Consider the following 8,269-nt stretch of genomic DNA (forward strand, 5'->3'; position numbering starts at 1 on the left):
TCTATGAATATCCAGTTTTCCAAACATTTTTTTATTGAAGAGAATGTTGTCTCCCCATTGTGGGTTCTTGACACTTTTGCAAAAAATCAGTTGACTGTAAGTGCCTATGTTCATTTCCTGGCTCTGTATTCTGTTCTATTGGTCTATGTGTCTACTTTGATGCCTGGGCTGTACACTTTTGTTTGCTATAACTTTATTTTTTTAAAAAAAATTATTTATTTATTTGAAAAGCAGAATGAGAGAGGGGGAGAGAGAGAAAGAATATTCCATCTTCTACTGCTTTCCCAGGCCACAGTAGAGAGCTGGATCGGAAGTGGAGCAGCCAGGACTCGAACTGGTACCCATATGGGATGCTGGCCCTGCAGGCAGCGGCTTTTACCTGCTACACCACGACACCAGCCCCTTGCTATAACTTTATAATATAGCTTGAAATAAAATAGTCTGATATTTTCACCATTATTTTATTTACTTAATTTGTCTACACTATTCAGGCTTCTTGGTAACTACATATGAATTTTAGGATTTTTTTCTATTTCAGTGAAAAATGTTATTGGAATGCTAAAAAAAGATCATTTTGGGTTATACAGAGTCTTTTTTAGAAGGTTTTTATTTAATGAATACAAATTTCACACCTATAGCTTTTAGGAATATAGTGGTTCTTCCCCTCATTTCCACCCTCCCATCCCCACTCCCATCCCACCTCCTACTCCCTCTCCCATTCCATTTTTCATCAAGATTTGTTCTTAATTGACTTTATATACAGAAAACCAACTCTATATTAAGTAGAGATCTCAATTGTTTGCACCCACACAGACACACAAAGTATAAAGTAGAGTTTGGAGACTAGTTTTACTGTTAACTCTCATAGTACGCATCATTGAGGACGGAGGTCCATCATGGGGAGTAAGTGTACGGTGACTCCTATTGTTGATTTAACAATTAACACTCTTATTTTTGATGTCATTGGCCACCCGAGGTTCTTGTTATGAGCTGACAAGGCTGTGGAAGCCTCTTGAGTCCACAAACTCCATCTGTATTTAGACAGGGCTACACGGAGTCTTAGCCGTATTAATTTGTTAAATTTATGATCGTGGATTTTTTTTCCATAGTATTTGTGTCTTCTTCAATTTCTTTTTTTAAATGTTGTGGAGTTTTCACCTCCTTTGTTAAGTCTATTCATAAGTATTTTACTTTTCTTTGGCTATTATAAATGATGTAGATTCTTTTGTTCTTTTTAAAAATATTTATTTGGCCGGTGCTGCGGCTCACTAGGCTAATCCTCTGCCTGCAGTGCCGGCTCCCCGGGTTCTAGTCCCGGTTGGGGCATCGGATTCTGTCCCGGTTGCTCCTCTTCCAATCCAGCTCTCTGCTGTGGTCCGGGAAGGCAGTGGAGGATGGCCCAAGTGCTTGGGCCCTGCACCCGCATGGGAGACCAGGAGGAAGCACCTGGCTCCTGACTTCAGATTGGCGTGGCGCCGGCCGTAGCAGCCACTTGGGGGTGAACCGATGGAAGGAAGACCTTTCTCTCTGTCTCTCTCTCTCACTGTCTAACTCTGCCTGTCAAAAAAAATTTATTTGAAAAGCTAAAAGCTGAGCATTGGAAAGATGCATGCATGCACACACACACACACACACGGAGAGAGAAAGAGAGAGAGGAGGTCTTCCATCTGCTGGTTTGCTCTAAATGGCTGCAATGGCCTGAACTGGGCTAGATCAAAACCAGGAGCCAGGAAGTCCATCCCCCCCATAGGTGGAATGGCTCAAGCACTTGGACCATCCTCTGCTTCCTTCCCAGGCGCATTAACAGAAAGCTGGATCAGAAGTGGGGCAGATGGGACTCAAACTGGTGCCCTGATATGGGGATGCTAACAACATGAGTGTTGGCTTTAACCCACTGCACCACAAAGCTGACCCCTAAGGTCAATTTCTTGATTCTTTTTCTTTTTCAGATAGTTGTTTTAGGGTATAGAAATACTACTAATTTTTGCATGTTGATTCTGTATTTTGTAACTTCACTGAAATTTTTTATTAATTCTATCATTTTTGGTGGAGTCAAAGTTGCAATATATGAGAGCATGTCATCTACAAAAGGATATTTTCAATATTTCCTATCCTATTTAGATGTCTTCCACATCTTTCTATTTCCTAATTGCTCTGGTAAGGTCTTTCGGTACTACGTCAAGTAGAAGTGATGATAATAGGCATTCTTGCCTTGTTCCTGATCTTAGAGGGAAGGATTTCAATTTTTCTTTAAAAATGTTTTATTGTCTTTCTAGTTGAAAGACAGAAAGACAGAGACAAAAGCTCTCAACTTTTCATAATTGCATATTATGTTAGCTATGGACTTGTCATAAATGCATTTTATTGTGTTGAGGTACATTCCTTCTATACATAATTTGTTGAGAGGTTTTTTTCATAAAAGAATGTTGAATTTAGCCAAGTGCTTTTTGTGCATCTGTTGATATGATCAGATCGATTTTTTCCCCTCTATTCTCTTAATGTGCTGCATCATGTTTATTGATTTCCATATGTCACACCATCCTTGCATCCCAGGGATGGATGTATTTGTTGTGGTAAATCTTCCTTTTAATGTACTGCTGTATTTTTTTAAAAAACAGTTGTCCTACAATGCCAGCCTGTTCTGACACTCTGCACGTGGAGGTAGCTTTGTCAGTGACTGAATACTACAAGGAGCTCAAGAGTTTTTACTCTAATTTGTTTTTTTTTTAAGATTTATTATTTTATTTATTTGAAAGAGTTAAAGACACAGGTAGAGGTAAAGGTAGAGACAGAAAGAGGTCTTCCATCTGCTGGTTCACTCCCCAGATGGCCACAATGGCCAGAGCTGCACTGATCTGAAGCCAGGAGCCAGGAGCTTCCTCCAAATCTCCCACGTGGGTGCAGGGGCCCAAGGACTTGGGCCATCTTCTACTGCTATCCCAGGCCATAGAAGAGAGCTGGATCAGAAGAAGAGCAGCTAGGACTAGAACCGGCGCCCACATGGAATGCTGGTGCTTCAGGTCAGGGCATTAACCGGCTGCCACAGTGCTGGCCCCCTTTCTTTCTTTCTTTCTTTCTTTCTTTCTTTCTTTCTTTCTTTCTTTCTTTCTTTCTTTCTTTTTTCTTTCTTTCTTTCTTTCTTTCTTTCTTTCTTTCTTTCTTTCTTTCTTTCTTCTTTAAGATTTATTTATTTATTTGAAAGTGAGAGTTACACAGAGAGAGAAAGAGAGGCAGAGAGAGGTCTTCCATCTGCTGGTTCACTCCCCAACTGGCTGCAATGGCCAGAGCTGTGCCGATCCAAAGCCAGGAGCCAGGAGTTTCTTTCAGGGATCTCATGTGGGTGCAGGGACTGAAGGACTTGGACCATCCTCCACTGCTTTCCCAGGCCATAGCAGAGAGCTGGATTGGAAGTGGAGCAGCCGGGACTAGAACCGGCGCCCATATGGGATGCCGGCACTGCAGGTGGCGGCTTTATCTATTGCATCACAGTGCCAGACCCTGTACTGTTGAATTTAACGTGCTAGTGCTTATGAATTTTTGCATCCATGTTCATCAGAGATACAGGACTGCCATTTTTCTTCTTGTAGTGCTTTTGTTTGACTTCAAGTCAGGGTAATGCTGACCTCACAAAATAGCTTGGAAGTATTTTTTCTTCATTAATGTTTTGTAAGTGTTTGAAAATGATTTGCAATGTTTTTTTTTTAAACTTTTAATTAGTAAATATAAATTTCCAAAGTACAGTTTATGGATTACAATGGCTTCCCCCCCATAACTTCCCTCCTGCCCAGGTTCCCATGCTTCTTCCACCTCTCCTATTCCCATTGTTAATTTTTACAAAGATCTATTTTCAATTTACTTTATACTCATAAGATTAACCATACACTAAGTAAAGAGTTCAACAAATAGTAAGAAGAAAATTGAAAACACTGTTACTCAACAGTAGAAACAAGGGCTATAACAATCATCAAATCTCAAAATGTCAACTTCACTCCTATACATTACATTTTAGGTACTCTATTAGTTTCCACATATTAGGAAGAACATATGATATTTGTCTTTTTTGGAATGGCTTATTGCACTAAATATAATGATTTCCATTTGCATCCATTTTGTTGCAAAAGAGAGGATTTCAGTCTTTTTTATTGCTGAGTAGTATTCCACAGTATTTCATTCTTTTTAATGATTTCTATCTCCTTAGTGAATTTTTCACTCCTTTCACTCATTGATTTTTCTTTATGCTGTCTATCTGTATTCTCTTGTATTGCATTGAGTTTCCTTACAATTATTATTTTGAATTCTATTTCTGGCATTTCATATATTTCCTTCAGATCAGGATCTAATTCTGGAGAACTAGTCTGTTCTTTTGGAGGTGTCATGTTACCTTGCTTCTTCATGTTTCCTGTGTCCTTATGTTGACTCTTCACATCTGGTATAATAGTCCCTTTTTATGTAATATGCTTTATTTTAAAATAGTTATGGCTTAGATGTAATGCAGGGTATTGCTTGGCTGGCTGCTTTGACTTTTGACTTCTAGGCGAGCCCAGAAGTGTAGCCTCTAAGTTATTTCTTTTGTTTTAATTAAGTAAGCTGGGACTATAAGTCCCACGGATGTCTAGTCCACTGCAGTTTATAGAAGTAGGGATAGAAGTGTGACTTTGAGGTGAATGTTGGCTTCCTAGCATGTGTGTTTTCAGTCACCAGAGAGTTTGATGTAAGTTACACTGGGGATTTGGATGGCCAGGGCCTTGTTCTTCCTATTGAGGGAGACAAATGGGGTTGTACCCTTTTCCCATTTGCAAGCCTGAGTGATGCTGGGGCTTGTGGCACCAACAGCTGTGGCTCTAGGACTGTGTGATGTGGATGGGCCCTTCCTCAGGTCCTGCTAAGAGTGTGCAACTGGTGCTGGGGCTTATAACATCAACAGCTTTAATCCCAGAACCAAACCTTGCTTTAGTGCTACAGGGTGACAACAATATATACAGGACAATTTGCACTGGCAGGTATGGGTCCGGAGAGATGGAATGCAGGTAGATTCTTTCCTACATCACACCAGGAAGATTCCAGAGGGTTTGAGGAAATTGGTACTGATTGTCACAGTCCTGGTGTTGCCGGGTACAGTGGGGGGTCATTACCCAGATCTCCTAGGGTGTGAGTCAGGTGTTGTGTATAGTGGTAGCCAGCTCTCAGAAGAAAAGTGTTGCAGATAGAGTACTCCAGATACTGTGAGTGAGTGTAAATTACTCACAAGATTGCAATACTACCATCAACAGTGCAGTTCTACGAGGCACAAATGAAACTGCTTCCAGTTCTCAGATGGCATGCTAAGGGTATTTCAGGAGTTCGTATCCAGGGTTCACAGCACCATGAACTAGGAGGTGAAGAGAGAATGTTCTCGGGTCACACCCAGATTTTTTATGGGCTGTTGCTGATGGTAGTAGACTCAAGAAGTTGAAGACAGCCCATCTGGATCCTATAGAGTGAGGGCTGCTCTGGGGCTTATGCAGAGATCTATTATCCTCCCTCCAAGCTGCCTTGACTCTGGCTCTCACCACTTCTGGTAGCAGCAATACAGAGATCAGCTGCACAACTTTGCACAGCCAAGTCTGGCGCTTTGCAGGGGCAGGGGAAGGGAGGGAGGCGATATGGCTTCCCTTCTCAGAGCCAAGCAGTTCTTCAGACCCAGCCCCTTCCCCAGGCTGGAATTCAAGTCAATGATTGAGTGTGGAATTCTCCCTCTGTTACAGCTGTCAGGGGCATGGTGCATGGCCATTCTTCCTACCTTGACTTGAGAAGATGATGGCTCCTAGCTGGCAGTTGGCTGCGCCATGTGACCAGCCACAGAAGCATATCTGTCCTCTTTCCTTGCTGTCCCACGGAGTCTCTGTTTGTTCTGTCACTTCCACACTGAAAATTTCTGTCAGTCAGTCCCCTGGAAACATGACCCTTCCTTTTTTTGTTTTTTGTTCGTTTTCATATCCTACTGAAGCTGAAGCCAGTATGACTTCTCATTATTCAGCCATCTTGGAGTCCCCCTTTTTTGATTTTTTTTTTTGACTCAGTTGTTTAGGGTCATGTTGTATAAGTAGCACATATTTATACATTTTCCTAGATTTCTACTTTTATTGTTCTCTAGTCTCAAACCATTTTGCTCAGAAAACATGCTTGATATGGTACACTAATAAATTCATTTGAACTTGTTCTGTGGCCTAACATATGATGCACCCTGGAGAACACTTCGTGTGTGCTTGAGAAGAATGAGTCTTCCTTTGCTCTGTGATAGAATGTTGCATATATGTCAGCTAGGTGCATTTGGCCTATAGTATGGTTTAAGTCTGATATTTCCTCAGTGATTTTTTTTTTGTCTGAATGATCTCTTCACAGTTGAGTGGGAGGAATTCAAGTCTTCTGTTATTATACTGCAATCTGCCTTTTCCAGCAGATTCTTTACTGTTTGTTTCATGTATTAGGTACCCTGATATTGTGTGCATGTGTTTTTACAATGGCTATATCTTCTTGGTGATTTGACATGTCATTATATGTTATTGTGGCCATTTGGGGAGTGAACTAGCTGATGGAAGATCTCTCTCTCTGTCTCTCCTTTCCTCTCTCTGTAACTCTGCCTTTCAAATAAATAAATGAATAAGCCTTTTAAAAATTTTATCTATCTATCTATATATATTTTTTGGCAGGCAGAGTTAGAGAGAGAGAGACAGAGAGAAAGGTCTTCCTTCCGTCGGTTCATCCCCCAAGTGGCTGCTACGGCCGGCGCCACGCCAATCTGAAGCCAGGAGCCAGGTGCTTCCTCCTGGTCTCCCATGTGGGTGCAGGGCCCAAGCACTTGGGCCATCCTCCACTGCCTTCCTGGGCCACAGCAAAGAGCTGGACTGGAAGAGAAGCAACCGGGACAGAATCCGGAGCCCTAACAGGGACTAGAACTCAGGGTACCAGTGCCGCAGGCGGAGGATTAGCCAAGTGAGCCGTGGTGCAGGCCTTTATATTTTTGAGAGTTATTTTTTTACCTCTGTACCAGAAATTAATTTACATATCACCATTACAGTTTTAGAGTATTTGGAATGTGAATATTACTTATTTGTTAAGTTTTATGTTTTCATGTTTTTTTTAATGTTACTAATTACTGGCCTTTTCTTACAGCTTAAAAAATTCCCTTTAGCAATTCCTATAAGGCAGACCTAGTGTTGATAAATTGGCTTAGTTTTTTTTTTTTTCTGGGAATGTTTTTATTTTTATTTCATTTCCAAAGGGCAATTTTTCTGGGTGAAGTATTCTCCATTGGCAGTTACTTTCTTTTAGCATTTCAAATACATTGTCCCAACTCTCTCCTAGTCTACCATGCTTCTGCTGGGAATTTTACTGATATCCACTTTGGGACACTTTTGTATTTGATATGCGTCTTTTTCTGCTTTCAGAATTTTTCTGTTCTTTTTGATTTTATGCTTGTCTTGGTGAATGTTTCTTTTGGTTAACTTTGACTGGAGTCTTCTGCATTTCCTGTACCTAAATGTTGTCATATTTCTCCCATTTGAAGAAGTTTACAGCCATTACTTCTTTAAAAATGTTTTCTGGTTCCCTTCCTTCTCTCCTTCCAAGGTAGCTTGATAATGTCCTATAATTGCCATAAACTTTCTTAATTCTTTAAAAAATGTTTGCTCTTATAACTGAATTATTTCAAATGTTATGCCCCTGAGTTCACTGATTCCTTCTGCTGCTTGATCAAGTCTACTATTAAAGCTTTCTTTTTAGTTTTTACTTCAGACACATTTTTAACATATCACAACTTCAGGCACAGTATTCTTCATTTCTAGGATCTCTGCTAGCATCTTAGCAGAAGAAAAGATGGCACACTAAATGGGATAAATAGGGAAAGTTTATTAAATGTACTATTAGCGAAGATGTGGGCAGAGTTAAGGGAATTCAACAAAGGATGGTACAAGACTCTAAGCCTAGAAACACTGGGAAGCATATAGGCCCAAAGAGGCAAGAGGACTTCACAGTTCCTAGAATGTATAACTACCTAGATGAAAGGGTTGCTTGAGAGAAGAGTTGGCATTTGATTGGAGGACTTTGACAACCCATGGTGATACAGCAGAGTGGCAACTTGGCAAATAATTATCTTGATCACACTGTTCATAATTGTCAGTATCTTTCATTAGCTAAACCTAATAGGAAGACAGAGGCCAGGTGACTCTTTGATACAGCCCATGTAACCTTTTCAAGATCATAGGACAAGATGGAGAAGGATGGAAATAGA

The sequence above is a fragment of the Lepus europaeus genome, chromosome X, assembly GCF_033115175.1.
Source record: "Lepus europaeus isolate LE1 chromosome X, mLepTim1.pri, whole genome shotgun sequence".
In the NCBI taxonomy this organism is placed as follows: domain Eukaryota; kingdom Metazoa; phylum Chordata; class Mammalia; order Lagomorpha; family Leporidae; genus Lepus; species Lepus europaeus.